Source organism: Lacerta agilis, chromosome 10 (assembly GCF_009819535.1).
Source record: "Lacerta agilis isolate rLacAgi1 chromosome 10, rLacAgi1.pri, whole genome shotgun sequence".
In the NCBI taxonomy this organism is placed as follows: Eukaryota; Metazoa; Chordata; class Lepidosauria; order Squamata; family Lacertidae; genus Lacerta; species Lacerta agilis.
Window position 1 is genome coordinate 59,847,717 of NC_046321.1, and position 12,310 is coordinate 59,860,026.

Sequence of the window (12,310 nt, forward strand, 5' to 3'; positions counted from 1 at the left end):
TCGCCCATCCCTAAGTTCAGCACCATACAATAAATAGCCCTGTTTTGTTGTGAGAGCAAGGAAAAGGTATGAGGGGACAACGGGAGGAAACAGAGAATGCCCCAATAAATCTTTACTTTTTGCCTGCCATTAGAACGAAAGGCATGTTTTATTCACCACTGGTGTCATCTTTCAGTGTAATGGACACCCAAAAATGCAAATTTGTATTGATTTAAACAGAGGTCGGTAAATGTGACAAGCAATCTGGGAAAACTTCGCCGTCCGAAGTAAGGAAAGTAATTAGAAAGATGACTATAACCTTTCTTTAATGAATAGCAATAATAAATGACTTCCTTGGTGTCCTCGTGACCCTGTCAAGTTGGCAAGGTGGTCTTTCCTCCGTCAATGCTGTGTTGTGAACCTCTTTGTAATCACTGCTTCACAGCTGTAGGAAACAAACTCCCTTCATTAATTGATCGGCTGCTGTTTGCATATGCAGTTAGCAAGGAGCTGCCGGGTTCATCTCCCTCTGATCTCAAGGGTGCTCCAGAACAAAAATGAGCAGTATTTATCATCTTTAGGCCTTGAGGGCTGTTCTTATATCTTCTTGCTTTTGTTGCTTGACTTGTTCACTTCTCAGTGTCACGACGGGCAGGTCCTCCAGCGAACGAAAGCATATCTAGCAGTCCATTTACTGGCAGGGATAGTACAATGAAAAATGTTTCCAAGGGGAGAAAGGAATAGCATCCCCAGTGTTGCGGAGTTTCATTTAAAAAACCTGCAGAGCTCTATCATTTCATAAATGATAGATAGAATTATGCCCACCTACATACACAACCCCTGAGGTTTCGTAATTGCATTGGGAAATATCTTCAGAGTCAAACTGAAACATTCATTTCCTAAACAGAATTATACACACAGAATGGAGTTCCAGTCCAGAGGATTTGAAACTGCTCTTGAATCGAAGAAGCCTTCCAACTCTCAGAAACTCTTCTGGGTCTCTCACCAACAATTCTGCCTCAGAACCGTTTGGCTTGGCAACAGATTGTTGGGAGCAGTGATACAAGTCCTCCAGTTTTTCTCCGCCACGGAGCTAAAATTCCCAGCACCTTTAACCAACTACAGTTCCCATAACTCTTCAGGTGAATCTGTGACTGTTAAAATTGTACGAGTGCTTTAAATGCATGGAGTGGATGTGTCCTAGGTCCGTTGTCTTCCCCGCACCTTGACATCATTGGCCTTAAGTTAGCTATGTCCAAAGGGAAAGGGTTGTGCTGTGGTCTAAACCACTGAACCTCTTGGGCTTGCCGATCAGAAGATCGGCAGTTCAAGTGTGTGTGAAAGGATGAGCTCTTGTTGCTTTGTTCCAGCTCCTGCCAACCTAGCAGTTCGAAAGCATACCAGCACGAGTAGATAAATAGGTACCGCTGCGGCAGGAAGGTAAACAGTGTTTTCGTGTGCTCTGGCACTCGTCACAGTGTCCCACTGCACCAGAAGCGGTTTAGTCATACTGGCCACATGACCTGCAAAGCTGTTTGTGGACAAACACCAGCTCCATCAGCCTGAAGTAAGATGAACACCACACCCCATAGTCAAGTTTGGGTGGACTTGACCATCCAGGGGTCCTTTACCTTTACCTTTAGTTATGTCCATTTATTTCAATTGTTCTACTCGGAATAAAATTTAGTCAGATGTAACCTCATAGCCTGAAACTGCAAAACACACAGCTAGTTCTTTTTAGACTTCTGATTTTCAAACTCCAAATCGTGACACATGACAAGACCAGATTCCTTTGGAAACAGAATGGAATTTCAAAAGTGTTTGTGATATGGAGTGAAACTAACGTGAGCTGATCACATGCAAAGCAACAAAAATTCTGCCCAGATTCTTGGGCAAGCCTAAAGTATCTTTTTGATTGTGAACCATGCATTCAAAATATGTGCGTTTTCTGGGGTGGATGAATCAAATTGCTACAAATGCCTTTTTTAAAAAAAGAGAGAGAAAGGCAACCAATTTAACTCTGTAATAATGGAGGGAGGGTTTTCATATGTGACTTTTTTGCCATCTTGCAAGCATCCAAAAGTCCACACAAGCTATAATTGTTATGTTTGATGGCCTGCCAAAATGTAATTAATTTTTTTGAATGCCTCCATGTTAACACATTAGTAGGAAAATGGATAGTAAACGAAGAGGGAATATCATTTATCATCACACAAAAGTAAATGTGCTGCAGAAATGTGTCCTGCATTCTGAGAGGAACTGCTAGGAGCCAGGCAGGCATGTCTCTACTTCTGCCAGCCTTAATCATGTGCATCTGCCAGAGTTAATCATGTGCATTGTATTAAAAAATATATATTCTGTTCCTTTTTGTGGTGGAGAGGATGTGTGGGGGTGCTGGTAAAGTATGCAAAACTTGCCCGGGGAATATGGGTGGAAACACGCAGCGGAAAGAATTGGGGGAAATTATGTGATGTTATCTCATTTTCTAGTGCATATTCTGACCATGAAAATAGCTCTGGTGACATTTCATAAATATTGCCCATTTTGAAACTGTTTCCATGTAACATCCAAATAGTTGGGCCCAATTTCCTATCCTACTTTATGGCAAAAAAAAGAAAAAGAAGAAGGAGCAATGGTTACACATTATAACAATGACAGATTCTATCATGTTAGACTTTCATGGACACAAAGTGACCTTGGTAAATGTATTTGAGTATATACCTTACATATCATAAAAAAGTAAGAGTGTCATCACGCAGCCCCCAATGGAGGATTTGTAATTACAATCCTGTATGAAGTCAGGGTGGCGCTGTATGAACGCGGGTGGTACTGTGGTCTAAACCACAGAGCCTAGGGCTTGCTGATCAGAAGGTCGGAGGTTCGAATACCCACGATGGGGTGAGCTCCCGTTGCTCGGTCCCAGCTCCTGCCCACCTAGCAGTTCGAAAGCACGTCAAAGTGCAAGTAGATAAATAGGTACCGCTCCAGCAGGAAGGTAAACAGTGTTTCCGTGCACTGCTCTGGTTCGCCAGAAGCGACTTTGTCATGCTGGCCACATGACCTGGAAGCTGTACACTGGCTGGCTCCCTTGGCCAGTAATGCGAGATGAGCTCCACAACCCCAGAGTCAGACATGACAGGACCTAATGGTCAGGGGTCCCTTTACATTTATGAAGTCAGGGTGGGGTAGGAAAGCAAAAGAGAAGGCAGGTTGCACAACGGCTGTGGCTGTGGCTTGGGAGCAAGAAGGAAGGGACACTGAGAGGAGGGGAAATGGTGACATTAAATGGTGGAAGAAGTCTGAGTAAAGCAGGGGTGGAGGGGCATAGAAAGGAAAATGGTGGATGTGAGCACAGAGGGTGGGGACAGCAAATTCCTCCTATCATCTCACCTGATTACAATCTTGTGAGGGCACCTGACATGGTACTATAGGCTTCTGCATGCAGACAGATCACCTAGTCACCTTGCCGGATCTCTCTTTTTTTGTAAATAGTTTTTATTAAATTTTGCAATTTTATTTTCATCGCAATAACATTATCTCACAAATAGAAAAGATACAATTCCCAGATTCCCCCCCCCTCCCCACCAACTTCTCTCAACTTCCCTCTTCTGGTTCTTTACATATTGACTTCTCCTGCTTGTTTTAGTATACCTTAATATCGCATTCTTAAAGTTGAATATTGTTCTGTTCTTGCAATTTTTATACCCTAATTGTTTTCAGCTTGCCTCTTCCACTTTATTAGTATCCAATATTATTACATCTTAATCTCTGTATTTGATTTGTTAATTGTAAGTGCTTACTCAAACCCTGCTAATGAGTCCGCTTCTTTACAGTATTTCTGTAAGTACAATCTCTATTGTCCTTATCTCTTTGTTTTCCGGTAAGCTTCGCCATTTTCGCTTAGTCCATCAAATTTCCTTGCCATTCTTCTTTGGTTGGCATCTTGTCGTCTTTCCATTTGGGGGCTAGTAATACCCTAGCTGCTGCTGTAGCGTACATAAATAATTTCTTATGCTCCTATGGCAAGTCTTGTCCTGTAGTGCCTAGCAAAAAAAGCTCCTGGTCTTTTAACAAAGGTTATCTTAAACATTCTTTTCATTTCATTATAGATCCCCTTTCTGGATCTCATGATATTTCTGTTGACCATACCACAGCTATATGCATGAGTGTATTAAGCAGGGAAGGGGATATTCTAATCGAAAAATATTTGATTACTTCAGATTGATTGTCTTTCAATTAAATTTCACTAAAAGATGGACCAACAGTAGAAATGAGTCTCCAATGAAATAAACCGCTAAAAAAAATGTGTATTCAATTAGCATAGGCTTGATTTCTCAAGAGTGCGCACATCTTTTTCTCACTTGGTAAGAAAACTCCAAAAAACCCATGAAATTCCAGAAGTGGTGTTCTTTAATTACAAAAAAAAGGGATTAGAACTAAATGAAATAAGTCCACCCAGAGCCAACGTTTGCAGCTAATTCCCAGCCATGATGGATTAATGCCCCCCACCTCCCCAGGAAGCTTCCAGTAACTGTGGCAAGACTCATACTACTATTTTCTCCAAAATAATAATGAAGGTATGTAAGATTTCAACATTTTATAGCTTATATAGCATGAAACACCATATTCTCAGATAGAATAGTAAAATACACAGATAGAATAATGTGAAATGGGTGCTGTATTATTGCTACTGTTTGTGCTACAATAATTTGAGTTCATAAACGTAAAAAAAAAAAGCATGCTGCAGATACACACAAGAAAATATTCGCTTAGGACTAACCTGCAGTTTTTTAAGCATTCTCATTATGTAACTGGAGATGAGCATTTTTAATTACCAACGCTATGAATAATCTTCAATTTACTGAACCAGAAAATCAGTCCCAGGAATATACTTGCCTTAAAAGCATTACCATGACTCACATTTTATTAACTGTGGTCAGCATGAAAGAGGTAGATGCTGGTCCAGAATTATAACTGAATGGCAGCAGCAGTGTTTCAGAGAGATGTTTTTCCCCAACCTGAAATGGCAATGTCAGGAACTGAACCTGGAACCTTGTACATGCAGGTCATGTACTCCAAGTTTGAGCTATACTGGCTCTCAAAGAGATGGTGTGATGGCACATGATGAAATCATTCTGCTAGTACTGAACAGGTTGAGACCCAGTCATTGTGCCATGGACCGGCTGGGTGCAGAGGAGTGGTGGAAGCTATCAGCTGGGGAACACCTAGCAGAAGAAGGCTCAGAGCCAGGGGAGTGGTGGTGGGGCGATGATGAGTGCTCAGAGGCAGAAGAGAGGACAGAATGGGAGGAGGAAGTATTGGAAGCCGAAGAAGCAACAGGGTTTTGTGAGCAGGAAGAGGCTGTAGCAGAGGACAGTCTAGACCAGTGGTGGCCAAACTTGGCCCTCCAGCTGTTTTTAGACCACAACTCCCATCATCCCTAGCTAAAAGGACCAGTGGTCAGGGATGATGGGAATTGTAGTCTCAAAACAGCTGGAGGGCCACGTTTGGCCACCACTGGCCTAGACTCAGATGCAGAAGAGGAGGGGGGCAGGGGACAGAGATGAAGAGGCAGGCTGCTGAAGAAGAAGAAGAAGAAGAAGAAGAAGAAGAAGAAGAAGAAGAAGAAGAAGAAGAGGAGGAGGAGTTTGGATTTGATATCCCGCTTTATCACTACCCTGAGGAGTCTCAGAGTGGCTAACATTATCTTTCCTTTCCTCCCCCACAACAAACACTCTGTGAGGTGAGTGGGGCTGAGAGACTTCAGAGAAGTGTGACTAGCCCAAGGTCACCCAGCAGCTGCATGTGGAGGAGCGGAGACGCGAACCCGGTTCACCAGATTATGAGTCTACCGCTCTTAACCACTACACCACACTGGCTCTCCCCCTCCTGCTCAACTAGTCCCCCCCCCCCAGACTCCCAGAACATGCGGACGTTGGAGCAATGAGAGGCGAGACCATGAAGCCTTATGCTGCTGGGGAAGGAACCTTAGAAAAACGGTGGGAAGATAGGGACCTTGCAACTGCCTCATTGGGGCAAGACCTACCAGGAAGGGTTGTGATGACCACTAGGCCTGAGCTGTTTTTTTTCTTTGAATAAAAAGTAAACATCGCTGACATTGGGTGCTTTATTGTTTTATTGCTAACCTACGTCTGACTCCTGCTCCTGACATAGTGTCTGAATGGGAAACATTGGTCTTTCTGCATAGTTCTGCTCCCTCCTGCAATACATGGTCTGTTTGAACACAACACAAACACATTGCTAAAGCTAAGCAGGTTGAGATCTATTCATAGGAGACTTCCTAGGAACACCATGTACACTGCCTTGAGTTCCGTGACGCAAGGAAGGCAGAATATAAACGGACTAAATTGAATAGCATCGATGCGTTCTGATCATGACACCATACATGCCAAACTGCCTCTGTTTCACGTGGTGTCCACACGTTCAGTTCTGATTGAGATACTTGTTTTAAAAACGTCGGTGACCTGTCAATATTGTTGGCTAATCTTTGCGAGGCTGTTAAAGAGAAGCTTGTTTACTGCAACAGTTTCTTCTTTCGGTAGGTCTCTGCAAGCTGGCCCAGTGGCACTTGAATCAATTTGAGCCGTGGAATTGATTATCAGCTGAAAAAGAAAGTGAGGCCAGACACGCTCAATTAGTCAGTGATTCAGTGCAGGTGGCTCTCCTCACTCAGGTTAAGCAAGCAGCCTCCCACAGTGAGCACAAGGGCAGCCACCTCACCAGATGGCTACTGAAGAGAACTCTCCTCACACCTCAAGGTAGACAAATTGTCTTCGCTCTCAGCTAAAAATAAGCCACCGGTTACCAGCAGTCACACAAGCAAGCAGGAGGAGATAAGAGCGGCATGCGTTAAATAATTAAAATAAGGGATGTTTATTCATGCCCCTTTTATTGTGCAGGGCTGCAAAATTTGGCTGAAGGTGACAGATGTCCCTTATTTTTAAAGAATGCCCCCTTTTCCAGAATATGACAGCTTCATAGATCATTATGGATGTCCTGAGCTTCAGAACATTGCAGCTCCCTCGCAGTTTATATTTTTAAAACCCCTGACCCTTTAGATTTTTTTGACTTGGCAACTCGAGACAGAGCCCTAAAGCAAGCATTGACTTTGATGAATTAACTATCCATTGTCCATGCATGAATAAATCAACTTTCCTTCGACCCAGCTGGTCCCTCATGCAACTTTATAATTTGGTCCATATCTACAGTTTCAGATTGGTTTTTCCTTCCCAGCCCTTAGCAACTCTTTTTTAGTGAGCTTGCAGCTATAATTCAAAATCCCATGGTTTCCAGCAAAGCAACCACAGAAACCGCAAGTGAACATGGTCTCAACGTGTCAGATCTGAACACCAGCTTATTTTGAGGCTGGTGTTTAGATCCATTTAGCTTGTGCATATGAACCAGTTTGATAACCCCCTATTACTAGATAACGTTTTCAAAAGAGTGAAATGACTTAATATGACCTAGTTCACCTTGGCCTGCATTGAAACAAAAAGGGCTGATCAGCATTATGATCAAATTAAATCCAATTAACATGGCTCACAGGGGCGTAGCAAGGGGGTGTAGGGGGTGGTCCGCCCCATGTTCCATAATGGAGGGGGTGACAAATTATCAAGGAACAATTACTGCCCTACTAGGGCGATTTATAAAAAACTTTTTTTAAAAAAAGAAATCCCTGTTCCAAAGGTCTTATCTTACTATACTAGGGATTATATAGCTATATATGAAATGTCATGCATATCGGTTAATATCTTGAGCCTCCTCCACCAAAATACCTGTTTACTTGGTTGTTTTCCTATGTCGTGAAGGCTGAAATTTCAGTTCAGTGGAGCACTTACTGTTCCCAGCCCTAACCCCATGGAAAGCCATCTAATTAGACTTTAATTTGATTTTGAGATGTTTTTAGGAGGTAATTTAATTATTGTTTGATTTTATATCAATGTTATGTATCTGATGTTAGCCACCCTGAATCCGACTTCAGCCAGGGAAGGCAGGATATAAATAAAAGTTTATTATTATTATTACTTGTTATTATTCCTTTGTAAGAAAATAAGAATTAACGTAACACCATTTTTGCAGGGGGGGGGGAATCAATGTGGCGGGTGACAAGAAATTTTCTGCACTGGGTACCACCTGACCTTGCTACGCCTCTGTGGTGGGGTGACAAATATTTTATTTTTTTGCCCCTGGGTACCAATTTAGCTTGCTACGCCCCTGCTCACAGTGAGCCCATGTTTAGACTAGGCCAGTGGTTTTCCATTGGCACACCTGCTGCAGCATCCTGGGACATCTTAAATGATGGTCAGGTGTGCCTCAGGCAACACTGGCTTCCGTCCCTCCTTCGTTCCCTTCCTTCTCTGATGGTCTTGACCAATCAATGTGTCTGAAGTGTCCAAGCATTCTAAACATCCAATGGCGGCCGAGAGTAGTGGTAATTGCTGACCAATGGGAATGCAAGCTCCTGTCTTGCTGCAGCAATGCAGAAAAGACAGAAACACTCCTGGTTTGTGTCATTGCCAAAAGTTTCCTTCGCCTCACTTTATGCTTGCTAGCCCTGGTCAGGGAAAGGAGTAGAAAGTGAAACTGCTTCGCTCTTCTCTGTTAGCTCTGTTAGTACTTTAAAGTAGAAAGTTGGCAGGAGGAAGAGGGGATGTGGTCAGTGGACTACTAGGGAGACTAGGCTAGTCCCCTAAATGTTCCCATGGTGCCTCTTTCCCAAAGCCCTGGAAGCCTATGCCTGGCTAAGGGAGGAAGGCACAATTCTCCTACAGGTCCGAAAGCCTTCCCGCCACCTTCCCAAAAGCCCAGCCAGCTTACAAAAACAATATTTAGCATTTAGTATCTGAAGAAGTGTGCATGCACACGGAAGCTCATACCAAGAACAAACTTAGTTGGTCTCTAAGGTGCTACTGGAAGGAATTTTATTTATAATATTTAGCAGGGCAATGAATGACTCATGTTTTAAAAAGAGCCTTTCCAAAGTTCTACTGCTTGAATTTAAAAAATTCTTTAAAAAAGGTAAATTAAAGGGACGACTCTGGGGTTGTGGCGCTCATCTTGCTTTATTGGCCGAGGGAGCTTTCAGGTCATGTGGCCAACATGACTAAGCCGCTTCTGGCGAACCAGAGCAGCGCATGGAAATGCTGATTACCTTCCCGCCAGAGCGGTATCTCTTTATCTACTTGCACTTGGACATGCTTTCAAACTGCTAGGTTGGCAGGAGCACGGACCGAGCAATGGGAGCTCACCCCGTCGCGGGGATTCAAACTGCCGACCTTCTGATCAGCAAGCCCTAGGCTCTGTGGTTTTACCCACAGTGCCACCCGCATCCAAGGCTTTAGAAAAAAAATGATGTGCTGTGGACTCAAGAAGGTTGAAAAACCTCAGGAGCAGACTGATATAGCCCACCTGTCTAAACAGCACTGGATTTCAGCACACACAGCCTGCACAATGTCTAAAGGAAGTTCAGTGCAAAGTTTGTCCTTTTTACATTGTCCTTCCTCCAGGGAATAGAACTTCTGTTCACATTTAGTCCAATAGGCAGCTCCAAAAGTGGGAGCCAAGAAACACCCTTTCTCTGAAGATTGAAGCTGTTTGATACTTAAACAAAGCATGTTTTGTTTTGTTTTTAATTTTTATTGGAATTTTATTTACAACATAACAAAAAACCCCACCCCCAATAAATGTGAACATAACACACAGTGAACATAACATACAACAACACAAACAACCAAATAAAATACTTCCTTTATCCTGTATCTGGCCTCCTTATTTACTTCTTATAAACTGTTTTGTTTATGAATACTGGTAATTATTAAGATTTTTCTAATTATAATTTAAATAGCCACAAAGTCTCCTGCAGACATTAATCAAAACAAGTCCAGGTATGTAGTTTAGGGCACTGTTTTGTGAAGTATTTATGAAAAATACAGAAGCTTTTCTATTAGGGATAACGGACACAGGTATAGCAAGAGAAGATCAGAAAAATATTCCTCTATGCCACAGGAGTGGCAAAGATCCTAATTGCTAAAAACTGGAAAAAAGAAACTGTGCCAACAAAAATGGAATGGCAAGATAAACCGTTGCAGTATATTGAACTGGCTAGATTAACAGAGGCAATTAGAGATCACACTAGACAAGAGTTTCAAAAAGCATTGGGAAAATGCAGAGAATACTTCTTAAACAAAGCATGCTGAAATGACTTTGCAACTGTTTGTTCAGCACATTGGAAAAGACAACATTGGCACCAGCTTCCCACGATTCCCTCTGGGTCAATCTGTTACGATGGAAAGTAGAAGACACTTAAATGATTTCATAAACTTGAAACTATTTCACAAACCTGCTTCATGTTTGCATTTTATATACATGGAATTAAATGTTGACAGTTCAGGGCTCGCTCTATGGTTGAGGGGGAAAGTGGTCTCTTGTGGACCCCATCTTATATAAATGGCGCTAAGAAGATTTAACTGTTGATAGCGGCATAAACAGTGGTATAATCTGCCACAGGTAGTTGTGAGCAGCTCACCGTTTTAACAATGTATGGCAGCCATTGGCAAACTCGGCCCTCCAGATGTTTTGGGACTACAATTCCCATCATCCCTGACCACTGGTCCTGTTAGCTAGGGATGATGGGAGTTGTAGTCCCAAAACATCCAGAGGGCCGAGTTTCCCTATGCCTGATGTATGGTTTCCCCTCATGTTGTGTTGCTCCCGTTCCTAATTGGTGTTAACCATGGTAATTGTGGCCCCATAGAAAGCCAGGTGTTGATACCAGCCCTGATTGTGGTTTGTTTGTTTCCATTTCTAGTACACAACGTGGCCACAATTCAATCAGCTAAGGAGATACTGATCTCCCATCGTTTGCAACTGACTCCTACTTTATTCAGAAACAGCAAAGATGGAAATCCACGGTGTTTCCATCCTTGAGCTGTTTGCCTTATTTCAGGTGAGTGTGTGGGGAAATGGTGTTACTGAAGAAAGGGACCAAGGAAAGAACGCTTCATATTGCCTGTGAAAAGCGAGCATCACATTCATAGCTCTGGCAAGTTCATCACACCACTTAGCACATTTATACAGTTTACGGAACTGCTGAGCTGAAACCGCTAAGCTATTCTCAGTCTGTGTTCCCAAAAGTAAATGCATGTGCCTCATTTGGTTAAGCTGGCAGCATTTTTCTTGTTTTCAAAATGCTATTTCCGGGGCATACTCCCTACACGATCTAATCCACCACTCAGATAGATTTGCCATAGAAATACATTTACTAAGAATAATTCAATAGTGATACACACCAGAAGCAGCTTACAGTGGTACCTCGGGTTAAGAACTTAATTCGTTCTGGAGGTCTGTTCTTAACCTGAAACTGTTCTTAACCTGAGGTACCACTTTAGCTAACGGGGCCTCCTGCTGTCGCTGCCCCGCCGCCACGCAATTTCTGTTCTCACCCTGAAGCAAAGTTCTTAACCCGAGGTACTATTTCTGGGTTAGCAGAGTCTGTAACCTGAAGCACCTGTATCCTGAAGCATCTGTAACCTGAGGTACCACTGTACTGAGTAGGGAAGAGCCTTTCTTCTAGCTTCCCGGCAGGTAGGTCACTGTTGCTTACTGGGTGGGAGGAGTGAGGTGGTCTGGAGGTCAGTTCAGAGGCACCTCCTTTTCACTGTGCCAACCTCCCTTCCACCTCCCTCCTTTCCCCCAAAAGCTACAGTGCCCCATCTGTTTTGTACATACCAGTGCCCACCAGGAATATGACTCCAGTAGAAGCATACAGAGGCAGCAATCACGTAAGTGTATTTTACAAAACTATCTTCGTGTTTAAAACCTGAGAAACCAGTGGGTATTTTCACATTGTCTCAAGGTAATGGTTCAGTGGGCAGATTTGGGATTTCAAGGAAGTGCTTTGGGTGCCCATCACAAAATGTTGGGGGTGGGGGACACCACACAATAGTCACTGTGAGGCTGGAGTAAAACAAATCATGTCTGCCACGTCTAAAGGAACAGCCAATGAGACAGGGCCACAAACATATGCTTCCATCAGTGTAAAGCACCTAAATCAGCCAGCACTGTGCTTGCTCACTGAGAGGAGAAGAAGAAGAAGAAGAAGAAGAAGAAGAAGAAGAAGAAGAAGAAGAAGAAGAAGAAGAAGAAGAAGAGTTTGGACTTCATATCCCGCCTTTCACTCCCCTTAAGGAGTCTCAAAACAGCTAACAATCTCCTTTCCCTTCCTCCCCCACAACAAACACTGTGAGGTGAGTGAGGCTGAGAGACTTCAGAAAAGTGTGACTAGCCCAAGGTCACCCAGCAGCTGCATGTG